The sequence below is a fragment of the Macrobrachium nipponense genome, chromosome 48, assembly GCF_015104395.2.
Source record: "Macrobrachium nipponense isolate FS-2020 chromosome 48, ASM1510439v2, whole genome shotgun sequence".
Classification (NCBI taxonomy): Eukaryota; Metazoa; Arthropoda; class Malacostraca; order Decapoda; family Palaemonidae; genus Macrobrachium; species Macrobrachium nipponense.
Genome location: NC_087223.1, coordinates 6,242,116 through 6,259,615, shown reverse-complemented (window position 1 = coordinate 6,259,615; position 17,500 = coordinate 6,242,116). Strand labels below are relative to the sequence as shown.

Below are 17,500 nucleotides of genomic sequence, written 5' to 3'. Positions count from 1 at the left end.
TCTGTTTTATCATTAAAATGTTTACAATTTTATTCTGAATTTAAGTTTTTAAAATTAAAAATGTAATAATTTAATATATCATAGGATATCAAAACGTCTAAACTTACGATAAAACAGCAAAATCAATTAAAATATACAAAAAAGTAGTCTTGGATGGGGAACATCGGTCAATTGTGAGAGTCACTGCTTGACCAACGTCCAGTTTTCTGTGTGAGTTTTTATAGAAAACGAGAAAATGTAAACATTATCGTTTTTATCGTAAACTAAACCAGATGTTCATTTTCGTACAACATCTTTTTCGCCCGTTTTTTAAATGAATTTATTGTGGGTAAACCCTCCTTATAGGAGATTTTTTTTCATAGATAAATATCTAAATATTAATCTTAAATGTGTATTACTTCAATGTTTCCTTGATTTCACCTTAAATATTGACTTAAAAACTGTTGACGTTTCTTCAAAATCCTATTCGGCTATGGATGCTTAACTTTTCTGCTTCCAGACACACACACACACACACACACACACACACCACACACACACACACACACACACACACTACATATATATATATATATATATATATATATATATATAATATATATATATATATGTATATATACATACATATATAAAGATATATGCCACGAAGGAAAAATAAACGAATGAGGATCTGCAGATAAATCCATAAATAAAGATATATGCCACGAAGGAAAGATAAACGTTTATTTTTCCTTCGTGGCATATATCTTTATTTATGGATTTATTACGTTCCTAACTTTCGTGATTCAGTTATACATTTAAATACATATATATACATATATGTATGATATATTCATATATGTATGTATACACACACACACACACATATATATATATTATATATATGTGTATTATATATATATATATATATATATATATATATATATATATATATATATTATTCAATATAAAAAGATGCTTAGACGTTTTATTTCCTGGAAAAAACTAGATACACAGATTTTACTCTCTCTCTCACTTACTTTAAACTGAAACAATTACTTCTATGACGCTTTATTTCCGCGTCCAGGATCTAAAACGCTTGTGATATATAGCTACTAAATCCACTTGCCTATAAAGATATTTCATCTTTATTTTAACCAACACCCGAAATTTTAGCACCATCTCAACCCCTCAAAATGGGGCCCAATTTCAACCACAATTCCACCCCCTTAGTCTCTCCACCAATTCCACCCCCATTGTCCGAGCGCGTAATGATGTATGGTTCGTATAATTTGCGTGTAATACCTGTCATTATCATTATACTTCATCATTCCAAAATGGCGTCCTTTTAAGTCGCCTGTCATTTCGCTTCAAGAGCGATATGACGGTTTCCTGTCATTGAAAGGAGAAGGCCTTCACCTGGACCAGGTCTTTTAGATGTTGCTTAAAATATCTTTTATATTTCCTTCTAATATTTAAATATTCTTTAAATATTTCCTTTTAATATTTAAATATTCTTTAAATATTTCCTTCTAATATTTAAATATTCTTTAAATTTATCCTTCTAATATTTAAATATTCTTTACATACTTCCTTCTAATATTTAAATATTCTTTAAATATTCCCTTCTAATATTTAAATATTCTTTAAATATTTTCTTCTAATATTTAAATATTCTTTAAATATTTCCTTCTATTTAAATATTCTTTGCATATTTCCTTCTAATATTTAAATATTCTTTAAATATTTCCTTCTAATATTTAAATGAAATCTCTTCCAAATATTTAAATATTCTTTAAATATTTCCTTTTTAAATATTAAAATTCTTTAATAATTTTCTTAATAATTAAAATTTAAAATTCTTTAAATATTTCTTCTAATTAAAATTTTAATTATTCAATTACAAATATTTCCTTCTAATATTTAAATCTTTATATTCTTCTAATATTTAAATATTCTTTAAATATCCTTCTAATATTTAAATATTCTTTAAATATTTAAATCTTATAATATTTAATATTCTTTAACCAATATTTCTTAAATATTTAATATTTCTTTAAATATTTCCTTCTAATACTTAAATATTCATTAAATATTTCTTAATAATTCCTTTTAAATGTTTTATCCAAATAAATGTTTAATTAATTTTTTCCTTTCTTTAATATTTAAATATCTTTAAATATTTAAAATTTCCCTTTAATATTTAAATTTCTTTAAACCAAAATATTTCCCTTCTAATTTCCTTTAAATATTTCATTTAAATATTTCCTTTTAAAATATCCCCCTTTAAATGTTTCCTTTAAATATCACTTAAATATTGCCTTTAAATATTTTCATTTGAATATTTTCCCTTAAAATATCCATTGATATTTTTTCCAAATACTTTAAATATTACCTTTGGAATTTTATTTTAAATATCCCTTTAAATATTTTTCCTTTATATATGACTTAAATGTTTCCTTAAAATATCCCTTAAATATTGCCTTTAAATATTTCATTTGAATATTTCCTTAAAATATCCATTGAATATTTTTCCAAATACTTTAAATATTCCCTTTGAATATCTAAATATTCTTTAAATATTTCCTTTATATATGTCTTAAATGTTTCCTTAAAATATCCCTTAAATATTTCCTTTAAATATTTCATTTGAATATTTCCTTTAAATATCCCTTAAATGTTTCCTTAAAATATCCCTTTAATATTTCCTTTAAATATTTCATTTAAACATTTCCTTAAAATATGCTAGACTTGGGAATGTTATATTTTAGGAAAATAGGTCTTGAATTATAGTAGCTTTTTATCTAAAAATTTGGGGTACTACCCTTGAATGTTCCCTTAAATTATAATAGTTCTCAAATTGGTCTATTTTGGGGTACCTTTAAAACATGCTGCTATCTTGAGAGTGGTCTATTTTAGGTAAATAGGTCCTGAATTGCATGAGTTTTACCCAAATTTTTTTGGGGTACATTCAATCGCCTTGGACACATCAGATGTGGTCTCTCATATTTTGTTGAGTAATTTTGAAAAATTATATATTTTATTTATGTATCGAAATATTTATAATATATATATATATATATATATATATATATATATATACACGCATATATATATAGTATATATATATATATGTTAGACAAAAGAGGGCTATGATTAATAATATGTTTAATGTACCATTATAATGTGATGTGCAGACTGATAATTTTTAACTTCCCATGGAGACAGAGTCCGAAGCGATGACCTAAGAATGCTGACATCTCTTTTTGGGGTGGTGTGATGTTAAAATTCCTTACTTAAGCATATCAGTGCCGTGAGGCTATTGTTCAAGGTGCCTTTGAAAACTGGCTGTGACCAGTTAATTGGGGCGTTGACGAAGAGTGTGAATTTGTGTGTACGTGTACGAACTATGTCTATTCATAATGGCTTCGTTTAGCCAAGAACTAGGGAGACAGCTACGGGAGGAAAGGCAGAATGCTGGGATGGCTCTGCGAAAGTTCTATTTGTGAAAGTGTGTGACGTTCCAGGCTGCAATGGGTGAGTTATTATAATTTAGCCAAAGGGATGGCTTGTTGTCTGTTTGACATTTTGTAAAGATGTTCTATTTCATTTGATCTTTTGACTTTGTCTTTACAATTGTGTGTGGGCTCACTAGTGTGTTCTCCTGTCTTTTAAACAGGCGGTTCTAGTGAGGGGAACGAGTGTCCTAGTGAGGGGACTGAGTGTCCTAGTGAGGGGACTGTATTTTGGAGAAGAGATAATTGGTGTGACTAATTACTGATTGAGACATTTAAATACTGGGGGGTTATCTGAGTTAGTTGTCTGTGAGACTTGAACTATTATCATTCCATTAATTATCTTGTAAGAACTTGAATTATTCAACTAATACTTTACTTTGAATAAACGTATGTATTTTTGTAACTCTGACTCTAATTTAATGACCTGATGGAGTAGAGAGAGAGAGAGAGAGAGAGAGAGAGAGAGAGAGAGAGAGAGAGAGAGAGGGCTTTTGCCAGTGATCGCTTTGAGAGAGAGAGAGAGAGAGAGAGAGAGATAGAGAAGAGACTGAGGGTTACCAGTTCGCCTAACGCTCTGGCTTAACGCATACCAAATATGAAAACAGCTAGTTGGGGGGCGGGGGCGACTCCCTTCACTGGTAATATATATATATAATATATATATATATATATATATATATATATATATATATACATATCTATCTATATATCTATATATATATGATATATGTATATATCTATATATATAATTTATATATATATATATATATATATATATATATTATATATATAATTTATATTACTATATATATATATTATATCTATCTATATATATATATATATATCTATATATATATATATATATGTATATATATAGATATATATCTAGATATATCTATATATATATATATATTATCTATATACTATAACTATTATCTATATCTATTTATATATCTATAATATATAATTATCATCTATAGATATAGTATAGATATATAGATATAGATATATATATATATATATATATATAATATATATATAGATATAGAATATAGATATATATACATATATCTCTCTATCTCTATATATATATATATATATATATATATATATATATCTATATTAGATATAGATATAGATATATATATAGATTTATAATATATATATATATATATATATTATTATATAAATATCTATATATATATATCTATATCTATATTTATATATATATATAATATATATAGAAGATCTCTATATAGATCTATACTATATTATATATATATATATTAATATATATAGATATAGATATAGATATAGATCATAGATATATATATATATATATATATATATATATATATAGATATAGATATATAGAATATATATACATATATCGACTATCTATATATATATATACTATATATATATTATATATATAATATATATAGATATAGAGATATATATATAGATTTAATATATATATATATATATCTATCTATATTCTCTACTCTATATATATATCTATATCTATATTTATATTATATCTATCTCTCTAAGATATCTATATATATATATTAGATATTATATAGATAGTATAGATATATAGATATAGATATAGATAATATATATTATATATATATATATTATATTTTATATAGTATAATATATATATATCTATATATATAATATATATATAGATATATATATAATATATATATATATATTATATAAAAATCTATCATATCTATATATATATATCTATATAGATCTATATATATATATATATATATATCTAATCTCTAATCTCTCTATCTATATATATATATATATATATATATATATATATATATATATATATATATATATATTATATATTATTCCAGTCAATTTAATATTCACGTCTCTCTGAATTTATCTCGAAGCAAATTTTATTCCTCGGAATTAGATAAGGGCCAGGACGATTAGTCCTGACCCAGGGACGTTGCGTACCGTCTCCTGGAAGGTGCATAGTGGTCGAGTGGTTAGGAAGTTCAATAAAATAATAATAATAATAATAATAATAATAATAATAATAATAATAATAATGTCCTATAGAAAGAGAGAGAGAAATGTAGGTAATGTAAAATATATTTCAAGAGAGAGAGAGAGAGAGAGAGAGAGAGAGAGAGAGAGAGAGAGAATTTATGATATATTCCGAGTAGCATAAAAGCCTCAACGTACTTACAAGGCAAAGTCGTGTGCAGTCAGTCCTTGTGGGGGGGAGACAGAACGTGTCCCTCACACGTGAAAATGACAGAAGGAGAGACTGGCTGGTCACGGACACGTAAGAAAACGGGTATTATACGCACCTGGGACCTCCCTCGCGTGCATAGTTAATAGTACCTGGCTGGATTCGCTCTGTCTGTCTGTCTGTCTCGTATGAAAGAGTGTCTGGATAAATGTAGGATTTTAATTCGTGTGTTCTGTCGTGAGTGAAAGTTTTTTTTTTCTGGTGGTACTTTCATTTTTACTCTCTCTCTCTCTCTCTCTCTCTCTCTCTCTCTCCTCTCATCTCTCTCTGGTTGAAAGAGAGGTCCAGTTTGAATGGGATCTCTCTCTCTCTCTCTCTCTGTGTTGAAAGGGAGGTCCAGTTTGAATGGGATCTCTCTTTCTCTCTCTCTCTCTCTCTCTGTTTGGGAAGAATAAACGGCAAGTTTAAATGGACTTTAGTTCTCTCTGTCTGTGTCTCTCTCTCCCTCTCTCTCTTTACCTATGAGGAATGAAGGTCCAGTTTGAATGGGCTCTCTCTCTCTCTCTCTCTCTCTCTCTCTGTCTATCTCTCTCTGGATGAAATGAGAGGCCAGTTTGAATGAGCGTTTTTGCGCTCTCTCTCTCTCTCTCTCTCTCTCTCTCCTCTCTCTCTGTTTTCTCCAACCAAAGGAAGAACATAAAGTTTCTGAAATACGCCACGGAGGTCGCTGTTAACCACTTTTGATGCTAATTGGCGCTTTCTTTACGAGAGAGAGAGAGAGAGAGAGAGAGAGAGAGAGAGAGAGAGAGAGAGAGAGAGAGAGGCTTATTTGACCGAATATAATTATATTTTTTTATAAAATCATATTTCGTAAAAGTAATGACTGTTTTTCGCGAAGTTGATATTCTTGAATGTCAAGATTGGTCGTTTGGTCTCTCTCTCTCTCCTCTCTCTCTCTCTCTCTCTCTCTCTCTCTCTGGTTTAACTTTTCTTTACATATATACATGTATTTACATAACATTTTAAATAACGCCACTTCACTCTCTCTGTGTATCTCATTTACATCATATATATATATATATATATATATATATATATATATATATAAATATAATGTATATATATATATATATATATATATATAATATATATATATATATATATACAATAACGCTCATTCAAAGAGAAATTTCCACAGAGCGTGATTCGTTATTTGTAAGGTCACTCGTCACGCGTTCTTGTCAAGGTTTTTTCGTGTGGGACTGAGGCATTTTGGTGGGAATTGTATATATATATATATATATATTATATTATATATATATTATATATACAAATTGATAATATATATATTATAATATATATTATATATATATATATATGTATACATATATTTATATAATATATGAAAATATGAAAATATATATATATATTATATATATATATATATATATATATATATATATATGTGTATATATACACATCATCATATATACTATATATATATATATATATATATATATATTATATATATATATACAATTATTATATTTTTATAACATGTATACATATATATTTATAATATATATTATGAAGATATATATATATATATATATAATTATAGTATATATATATATATATATATGAATGGAATTATATATATATATATATATATATATATATATATATATATATATATATATATATATAGATTTTATATATTGTACTAATGGTTTGTCATTGAGAGAGAGAGAGAGAGAGGAGAGAGGAGAGAGAGAGAGAGAGAGAGAGAATTCTGCTTTCATGATCATTATTCAATGCTTTCGCTACATGTAAAATATTAAGAAAAGGTCAATTCGAAACAGCGACCCCGACCAGTGAGTGATTCAGCTGAGAAGAAGGACCGTAACAATAAAAAAAAAATTTACATTGATAGATAAGCAGTTTTGTAATGCCAGTGCCGTCGGCCTTTCTTACAAAATACAAAATATTACTTCTTATCCAAAATTAACTTTTCATGAAATTTAGGATTAATAAAGATGCTGTATATATATATATACATATATATAATATTAAAAAATATCTTTTGCTAAATTATTAAAATTAAAATTTTAAATTTTTTTGATTTTTAAAATTAGCAAAGACGTCAGATTTCTCTTCCTCTACAGCAAGTTATTATATAAATCATTAAGTAAACAGATAAACAAATCCGGAAATACGGTTTAGATAGCGCGATGATACGGGGTATGAATCCGGTTATAAATTCGAAAATGGATTATTACGATCCAGGCCGCTATTATGATAAATCCGGTATGGGATTACAACCGAATTAAAACACTAGAATTCGTTTCTCTTTAAGGTCATACGCCGCTAAAACCACATTTATAAATGAGCGTATAAACGTTCACAGAAGCGCGCGAGTGCGTAATGCAAATACGTACAGACAGGCATGGACATTCACACACACATACACACACATATACGCACGCGAACGCGCGCACACACGAAGATAATGCCACTGTTATTAACGCAACTCGTAGCTATTTTTTCCCCTTCGTAATAACAACGTTTTGTTACTCAGGCGCCGATGATGACCTGAGGTAAGGTTTTGCTGGCTTTGTTTACGTTTTGCTTAGCCTTTGTTTTCCATCTTTGTTTTGCGCGTTTGTGTTGTTTGCCTGGTGTTGTATGGGCGTTTGTTTGTTTGTTTGTGATTATAGGTTATTTATATTCACAGAAATCATTCCTGTGAATAAATTGTAGGTTTAAATGACCTTATTTAAGATATTAAGCTTCTGAATTTTCAATTCTTAGGCCGAGTTTACTTTCAAAACGACTATTTTACAATAAAACAACATTAAATCGGAACAACAACCACAACCACTGCAGCCACAACCACTATAATTTAGTCTACTACTATAGCCCTACAACCCCTACAACACCCGTTGATCTATAACCAATCCAGATATCCACTTATCTAAGACTCAGTCTCACCTGTAATGGTCTATAGAAGAACCCGACTTTTCTCATGTTGTTCCTGTGTTGTTTTTTCGTCTGTATAGTTGTTTTTTGTTGTTTTTTGTCTCACATCTATGTGTCAGCAGCTGGTGAAAGGTTGTGGTTATGAAAGGGTCGAATCTCCATAAGCGTGTGTTAGATTATCAGTGTGCTAGCTCGTCCGATATCTCAAAAAACCTACGTACGAATTTTAATGGAATTTTGTATGAGGGTAGGCAGTAGGCAGGAACAAATTCCATCGGATTTATTAATAAATCCGTATACGGATACGGTTGTGATCGTTTGTGGGGATATATGCGGAACCACGCTTTCAAAGTGAGCTGTTGTTTAGGATAGATAAAATCTTTGAGAATTCAATGGGAAACATTAGTATCAGTTGCAATTTATCTGATACTATTTTTTTTTATATTATACACAATATCTATTGTATGCATGTATGTATTTATGTATGCATATATGTATGATTTACCTGTACCTTTAGAATCTACCCGAGTCTAATTATCTCGCTTCTACCTGAGAATTCTCACGTATATTAATATTCAGCGGTTTGCATAGCCACCTTGGCGCCGTGTTTATTGTCTACAATGCATTTAGGTCAGCGCTGCTACAGAGAGAGAGAGAGAGAGAGAGAGAGAGAGAGAGAGAGAGAGAGAGAGAGAGAGAGAGTCTAGATTCATACTTGTATTAAATATTCCAATGTTATGATTCTGTTCATTATTTAGCCACTTTACCCACCGTGGGCGAAGTAAGAGAATCTTACCCACAGTGGGAGAGTCGTAACCACTGTGCTTGTAATTTACCCACAGTTGGAGAATCTTACCTCTGTGGAAAAATCTTACCAACTGTTGGAGAGAATTTTACGCCACAGCAAGGGAGAATTTTACCCCACTGTGGGAGAGAATTATACCCCACTGTCGCAGAATCTTACCACCTGTGAGAGAATCATACTTACAGTGGGAAAATCTTATCCATTGTGGGTGAATCTTACCCACCGTGAGAGAATCCTAGCTACTGTGGGAGAGAATTATATCCCAGTGGGAGACTCTTACCACCAGTGAGAGAATCATACTCACAGTGGGCAAATCTAACTCATGGAGAAACATGTTACCCAATGTGGGCAGGCGGCGAATATTACCAGTGGGAGTCAATATTATCAACTGTGAGGGAATTCACCTCTTTCTCACGCCACAATATACTATACCTTTTTTTTTATTATTGACTTGCGTGTTTGCATGAGAGAGAGAGAGAGAGAGAGAGAGAGAGAGAGAGAGAGAGAGAGGGGTCAAACGAACGGTTTTTTGCTTACGTGCAAAGGTTGACCACCGTCGCTTGAGGCTAGGGGCATAGGTCATTTTCTCTCTCTCTCTCTCTCTCTCTCTCTCTCTCTCTCTCTCTCATTCTTCGTCTTCTTTTGAACCCTCAAAATCGTCCCAACCAGGGTTCGTTCACAGCCCCAGCAAACGTGACGGAAAACAGCTTTGCCAGGCTAAAGAACGCATAGCCCTATAGGTTCTAGGGGGACTATTGGTCTATGTTGTTACGGGAGGGGGTTTGAAGGGGCCTTTTTGGACGGATTTTGTGGAAGGGGGAGAGGGGTTAGGGCTTGTGGACACGTAAAAGGAGGGCTTAATGAACGATAATCTGACCGACCTTGAGTTTATAATATTTTTTGAGGGAAGTTTCTAAAGATCTCTCTCTCTCTCTCTCTCTCTGTCTGTCTGTGTATGTCTGTAACACTACATCCTTCCAGTCCCTGACAGGATATCCTATATATGCAGGATATCCAGCTCTCTCTCTCTCTCTCTCTCTCTCTCTCACCATCTGCACATCCTTCTAATTTCCTCATATTTCCTCTCTATCTCACCTGTTTCCTGTTTCCTCTCCATATTATTATTATTATTATTATTATTATTACGAAATCAATAAGGTCCACTTCACGTCCGCCATCTTTGAAACACCCTAAGCATTTAAATTCCTAACATTACTCCTTTTCCTCAGTAGGAAAACTGAGGAGTGAGGAGGAAGGACTTCTCCTCACTTAGGGCTTCGTCCTACGCCCTTTTAAGTTCTAAGGATTCCTCAGCTAACTGTTTCCTGTCAGCCAAGGATGCTTTAGGCAGGATGTCTCGCCTACCTCCAAAACATCACGTTTTCAGAATCCTTGGCCACTGTGGCAGAGGTGGCAGTTTGTGCATTTTTGATTATTTTTGAAAATTATTTTTATCTTTATATCTTAATTTTTTTTTATTTCTGATGACTTTTAATGGTTTTGAACTTGAATTTTATTATTTATATGTTTTATGTATTTTATGAAGGCACAAATTGATATTTCAGAGCTGTGCTAGTTGCCAGTTTGTATTTATTCAAGTGAATTTGTTTTAGTTTTTGAGTTTTTCAAAATATTCTATGTGATATTTATTAAATATTTTTCGTTATATGTTCTATATTATGGCAAGTTTGAGTAAATATCTAGCCCTAAAAATATTTCATTAAGTAAGAACCATCAATACATAGGATTTCTTCAGTTTTTGAGTTTTTTCAAAATATTGAATATGGAATTTATAGAGTATTTTCTTTCACATTTTATAGAGAGAAATAGATGAATTATAGCAAATATAGTAGATAATATTTTATTTACAGCTTTATTATTTGATTTGCAATCATTATTAGATAACTGATTTATATTTTTATTTGTGGGATAAATCATGGTTTTGATATGTTAATTATATTATTAATAGCGCTTGATAAAATGGTCAAAATGAACAAATAATAATAATAGTGATATCTGGCACTAAAATTATATATCAATAATGATGATAATAAGGGCCATTATTATTGAAATAAACATAAAATAACGCTGATTTTCTCGTAAAAAAAATAAACATAAGAACAATAATGTTATCTGTATTTATAATAATATAATTATATTTTAACAACGACCGTTATTATTGAGATGAAATTAAAATAACGTAAATTTCTTCGTCAACAACAAAAAAATGAAAATGTAAAATTAAAAAAAAACATAAGAAAGACGTATGACATCCGTTGTTATAATAACACTAATAAAGCCTCGATAACACCCGTTATTTTTGGGATAAAAATCAAATAACGCAATTTTTTCGTCAAAAACTACAAATAAGTAAATATCAAAGAAACTTAAGAAAGACGTACAAACTTCCACCTAACTCCTCCCCTTATCTACTCCCTCACCCCCTCCCTCAACCTCCAACACCTCAAACCCACTCCCCCATCTCCTTCCCTCACTCCCAAACCACTCCCTCCTCCTCCCCCCTCTCTCTCTCTCTCTCTCTCTCTCTCTCTCTCTCTCTCTCGCTCAGCCAGCGGCTCTCACCTGGCCACTGGTCGGTGTGGGAGACCATCCAATGTTCCAGTCAGTCTCTCGATAGCATTGGTCAGGGAAAGGTGTGTCGATATTCCCCCGGTCTGAGAACCGAGTTTAGCACGTGTGTAGAATAGTGTAGATATGTGTCTTTGGGAGGAAAGAGTATGGCAAAATATGGGAAGATGTGGAAAAAAAGTCTTATAAAGGTGTTCTGTGCAATGAATTTTAGAAACATAAGAAACAACAGGGAAAAAGAGAGAATTCCGGAGTTTCTAGATTAGTCTAGAATAGTGTCTCATATATATACAAGTGTTCGTGGCAAATATGGAAGAATGTCAAATAAAAAGTCTAATAATGGTGCTTTATACGTATAATGAATCTTGTAAAAAAAAGCCAGAAACAACAGGGAATAAGAGAAAATTTCGGAGTTTCTAGATCAATCTAGAGTAGCGTCTTATATAAATAAGTGTCGTGTCTTGAGATTAAGGCAAAATATGGAAAAAAGTCTAAATAAAAGTGTTTTTGTATAATGAGTTTTGGAAAAAAAAGAGGAGGAAAGAGTGAGTTCCAAAGCCTGGTATGACGGGAAACAAGGTCTGATTGGACTGGTTGACTCTTGGGTTCATAATTCAACATGGTATATGTGTGATATTGCAGCCTGACGGGTGTTACAGGGACAATGGTCTAAAAAGTGGATACAGATGGAATACAAAATAATAGATATATGATAATTTAAGCTGAAGATGTGGAGGCCGACGGTGTTGGCAATCTGAAGGAAGAGAGAAGAGGAGGCTTATATATATATGTATATAAAACGCTTATGTTATGTATATAAGGCTTTATATATATATAAATATATATATTCTATATTATATATGTATATATATAATGGCTTATTTTGATATATATATATATGTATATATATATATATATATATATATATATACTATATATATATATATTTTAGGCTTTTATATATATAAAATAAATATATATATTCTATATATATATGTATATTATACAATATTTTTATTTTTTAAATTTATATAATTAGGATGCTATATATACATATATATATATATAATATATATATATATATATATATATATCCATATATATATTATATATATATATATATATATATATATATATATATATATCTTTTATATATATAAATTATATTCCATACATACATATATATATATATATACATATATATATATATATATATACAAGGCTTATTTTACTATATATATATATAAATGTGTATATATATATACACATATATAAAGCCTGCCATATATAAAATAAGCGTTTTATATACATATATATGCACACACGCATATATATATATATATATATATATATATATATATATATGTATATATATATATATATATATATATATATATATATATATATATATATATATATATATATATATATATATATATATATATATATATATATATATATATATATATATATATATATTATATATATACATTTTGTACTCAGAAGGTCAAACGGTTTCTTTCCAATCACGATTTGGCCTTCCTCCAGTGCTGGAGCCTCTAATTTATCAATTATATCTTTCGTATTGAATAAGACACAAAGGAATTTAGAGATATAAAATAATTTATAAAAAAACATGTTTTTTTCTTAAATGTATTATTTTTAATATGTCTTCATTTGTAAATAATGAGACTGATTTGACAATAGAATTGTTTATTGAATTTTTTAATTAATTAGTTTTCATTATTTTTGAACTTGTTTATTTTTATGAATAATTTAATGTAACTTTTCATTGTTTTTTTATTTTTAAAGTTATTTATTTTATTTTGTAATAATACCATTCATTGTAATTTATTTTTATAAAATGATTATTTCTGTTGAGTAAATATTGATATGATATTTATTTCTCTCTCTTTTTCATATCTTTCATTATTTTTACGTCACAATTCACCATTTTTTCATTATCCTTCACACATTCATTATCAATATCAATACCTTTGTCACTATTTGTGTCTCCCCCGGACCTATAGTGAACGATTTTATCAATTTATGAAAATAATCAATTATTTACAATATAAAAAGAAAAGAGGTTTAAGTCAGTTAATAAAAATAACTAAGATTTATGAAAACAATAAATTATTTACTATAAGAAAACCGAGGATATTAAGGTCCTTTATTCTAAAGTTATCGATCACGACCACAATCTATAATGCAATGGACGTCTCTATTTCAAATCGATCATTTTTGTAACAGAATTAATACCAAAGAAAAAAATCAATTATTGCCCATAAGAAAACAGGAAAATTAAAGTCCTTTATTCTTAATTTATCGGTCAAATCAACAATATATCGTTCACAAGAAGCATTTCCTCTACGCCTGCGCGGGGCAGGTCGTGACCGAGTGCCTGGCAGAGATTAGGGGTTGGAAAATTGAGGGATGGTGTGAGAACGAGAGAGATGAGACCGAAAAAAAAAATTTGCATTTTTTTGTCTTTTGTTTTTTAGTGTCATTTTTTTATATAGATTCTTGTGATAGTATTTTTTCTTTAGAATTTGAAGAGGAAATATCTGTTGGAGAGAGAGAGAGAGAGAGAGAGAGAGAGAGAGAGAGAGAGAGAGAGAGAGAATGCACTATATATATAGAGAGGGAGAGAGAGAATGTGTGTATTAATCAATGATCTTTCATATTTCCTGCATATAAAAATACGAAACGAGAGAAAAAATGTACACAGTTAATTTTCCATTCTCTCTCTCTCTCTCTCTCTCTCTCTCTCTCTCTCTCTCTCTCAAACACACGCAAACGACTTGTCTCGGATCCAACTGAACTTCTGGATAACCTTGAAACCCAAAGGTAATTTGAGTCCGACGCCACAAGGCTTCGGTAACTTCAGGGCAGGCGTCCCCTAGGAGGGTATCCTGTCTCCTCCAGGGATAATTTTGTGGGATTTGCACCTTTTCTGAGAGAGAGAGAGAGAGAGAGAGAGAGAGGTTTACATAATTGTTTTTCTAGATTTATAATTCCTGAGAGTGAGAGAGAGAGAGAGTTACAAGGAGTTACAAGGAGTTACAAGGATTAGGATGTCTCAACGACTTGCTAGTCCATCCTAAGAGGAGACATCGTGTGCTCACTTATCTCTAGGAGCAGGATTTACTGTTCATTCACAGTGTCCTCCTAATGATTTTGTCTAGCTTTCTTTTAAACTCTTACACACTGTTGCTGTTTACAACTTCTGGTGGCAGTTTATTCCACGTGTCACATATCTTGGAGAAGTTCCCACATTGGGATGTGTTGTATCTCTTCAGTTCTAGTTTCCATCCATTATTTCTTGTCTGATTTTCGTTTAGCGTAAATAGGTTACTGTCTACTTTTGTTATGCTTTTCTGTACTTTAAATGTTTCTATTATTTATCCTCGCAATCGTCGTGTTTCTAAGCCATATATGTTCAGGCTCTGTAGTCGTCTTCGGTAACCTATTTGCCTGATGGATGGAATTAACTTTGTGGCTCTTGCTTGTACACCTTCTTAGTGTTGGTGACCAAAACTGTACGGCATATTCAAGATGGGGTCTAACTATTGATGTGTAGAGCTGCAGCACCGTTTCCTTGTTTCTGTATTTGAACTGCCTCTTTATGTATCCCACTAGTTTCTGTGCCTTCTTTTCAGCTTTTTTTAGAGAGAGAGAGGATAGAGAGAGAGAGAGAGAGAGAGAGAGATTGTATTAAAAGTATGATTGACTTTGCTATTCCATTATTCAAGAGAGAGAGAGAGAGAGAGAGAGAGAGAGAGAGAGAGAGAGAGAGAGAGAGAGAGCGTTTTTCTATCAGAAAAAGATGAACCAAATCATATGGAACCTGACAATATTCCTATCACGACGCACGGACGCAAATCTAATTAAACAGCGGACATGGAGGGCAGCTGGGCTCTGCGCGTGTGCCGGCGCGCACCGCACGTCTATTTACGAACCTTTCAGGCACGTCACTGGTGCAAAGCCCTCGTGCACGGCCAGTTGTACACGTCAAAACCGCAAGCAGATGAGCGGCTCATTCTAAAATTTGGGCACCTGTTGGATGGCTACTCGAAGCGGGACGGTTGTTTGGTCCATATTTTCGGGTGTTTTACCGGGAGGGGGGGGGCCCCGTAGGGAACCAGAATTGGTCTGTGAGGATGTGGAGGGTGGGGGGAATGTATGGGGAATTTGTGGGGGTGTATTAGATGTTTCGGAGGGGAGAAACCCCCCCAACAATAATAGAGTATAGTCGGGGCGCGGTCGCTACTCAAAATGGACTTTCCGCCATGTTGGGGCTTATTTTCGGTTTTTTTAAGGGGGGTAGGGGGCTATTTTTTGGTCTGTGGGGGTGTGGGGGGATATGGTGAATGTGTGGGAAATCTGTGGTGGGTGTATTTTAAGTCTGGGAGGGGAAAAACAACCCCACAATAACTGTATAATATTGGGGTTTGGCATTTTTGAAATATGTTCTAGAAGCGTGGGGGTTGGGTATTATTTTTGGGTATTTTAAGAGGTCAGGTGGGCTAGATATGGTCTGTGAGGGTGTGGGGGAATATGGTGAATGTGTGGGGAATCTGTAGGTGTGTACTTGAAGTCTGGGAGTGGAGGAACCCCCCCACAATAACCGTATATCGCCGAGATTTGTATCGAGGGCCAATCTTCTGCCGAAATTAAATTGGACAGGTGAGAGCAGGTACAGCGCATGCGCGGATGACGTCATCACGTAACCGCAAACCTGGTGGTCCGCGTAACGGAATGACGAAGTCATTTTAGCTTTGATTTATTGACTTTGATATTTTTTTAACCGTTAATAAATTAATTTATTACGGTTATTTATGATCAGTCTACGTAATGATGGAAGAATTTATTGATATATTTTCTGCGTCTCTCTCTCTCTCTCTCTCTCTCTCTTTCTCCCTTTCTCTCTCTCATATAATGTAAGATTAAAGTGACTGATATTGGCAATCTCTCTCTCTCTAATAATTGTAAAATAAAAGTAATTGACATTAATAACTTCTCTCTCTCTCTCTCTCTCTCTCTCTCTCTCTCTCTCTCTCTCTAATAGTTGTAAAATAAAAACAATTCATATTGATAATCCCTCTCTTTCTCTCTCTCTCTCTCTCTCTAATAATTGTAAAATAAAAGTAATTGATATTAATAACCTTTCTCTCTCTCTCTCTCTCTCTCTCTCTCTCTCTCTCTCTCTCTCTCTCTCTATTTTCACACAATAAATTCAAGCAAGTTTTAAATTTGTTCATTATATATCTGTATTTAACTACATCGAGAGAGAGAGAGAGAGAGAGAGAGAGAGAGAGAGAGAGAGAGAGAGAGAGAGAGAGAGCGCAACGAACTGCAATATCTTGAAACACCTGTCGATACAATAAACAGACGTTGCTG

At 31.3% G+C, this 17,500-nt stretch overlaps 1 protein-coding gene across 2 annotated transcripts in view; it reads left to right on the top strand.

The window, feature by feature from the left end:
- The window catches only part of LOC135205005 (uncharacterized), a 113,304-nt gene that overhangs the window by 54,659 nt on the left and 41,145 nt on the right, over positions 1–17,500 (top strand). The gene's annotated exons all lie outside the window — the stretch shown is intronic.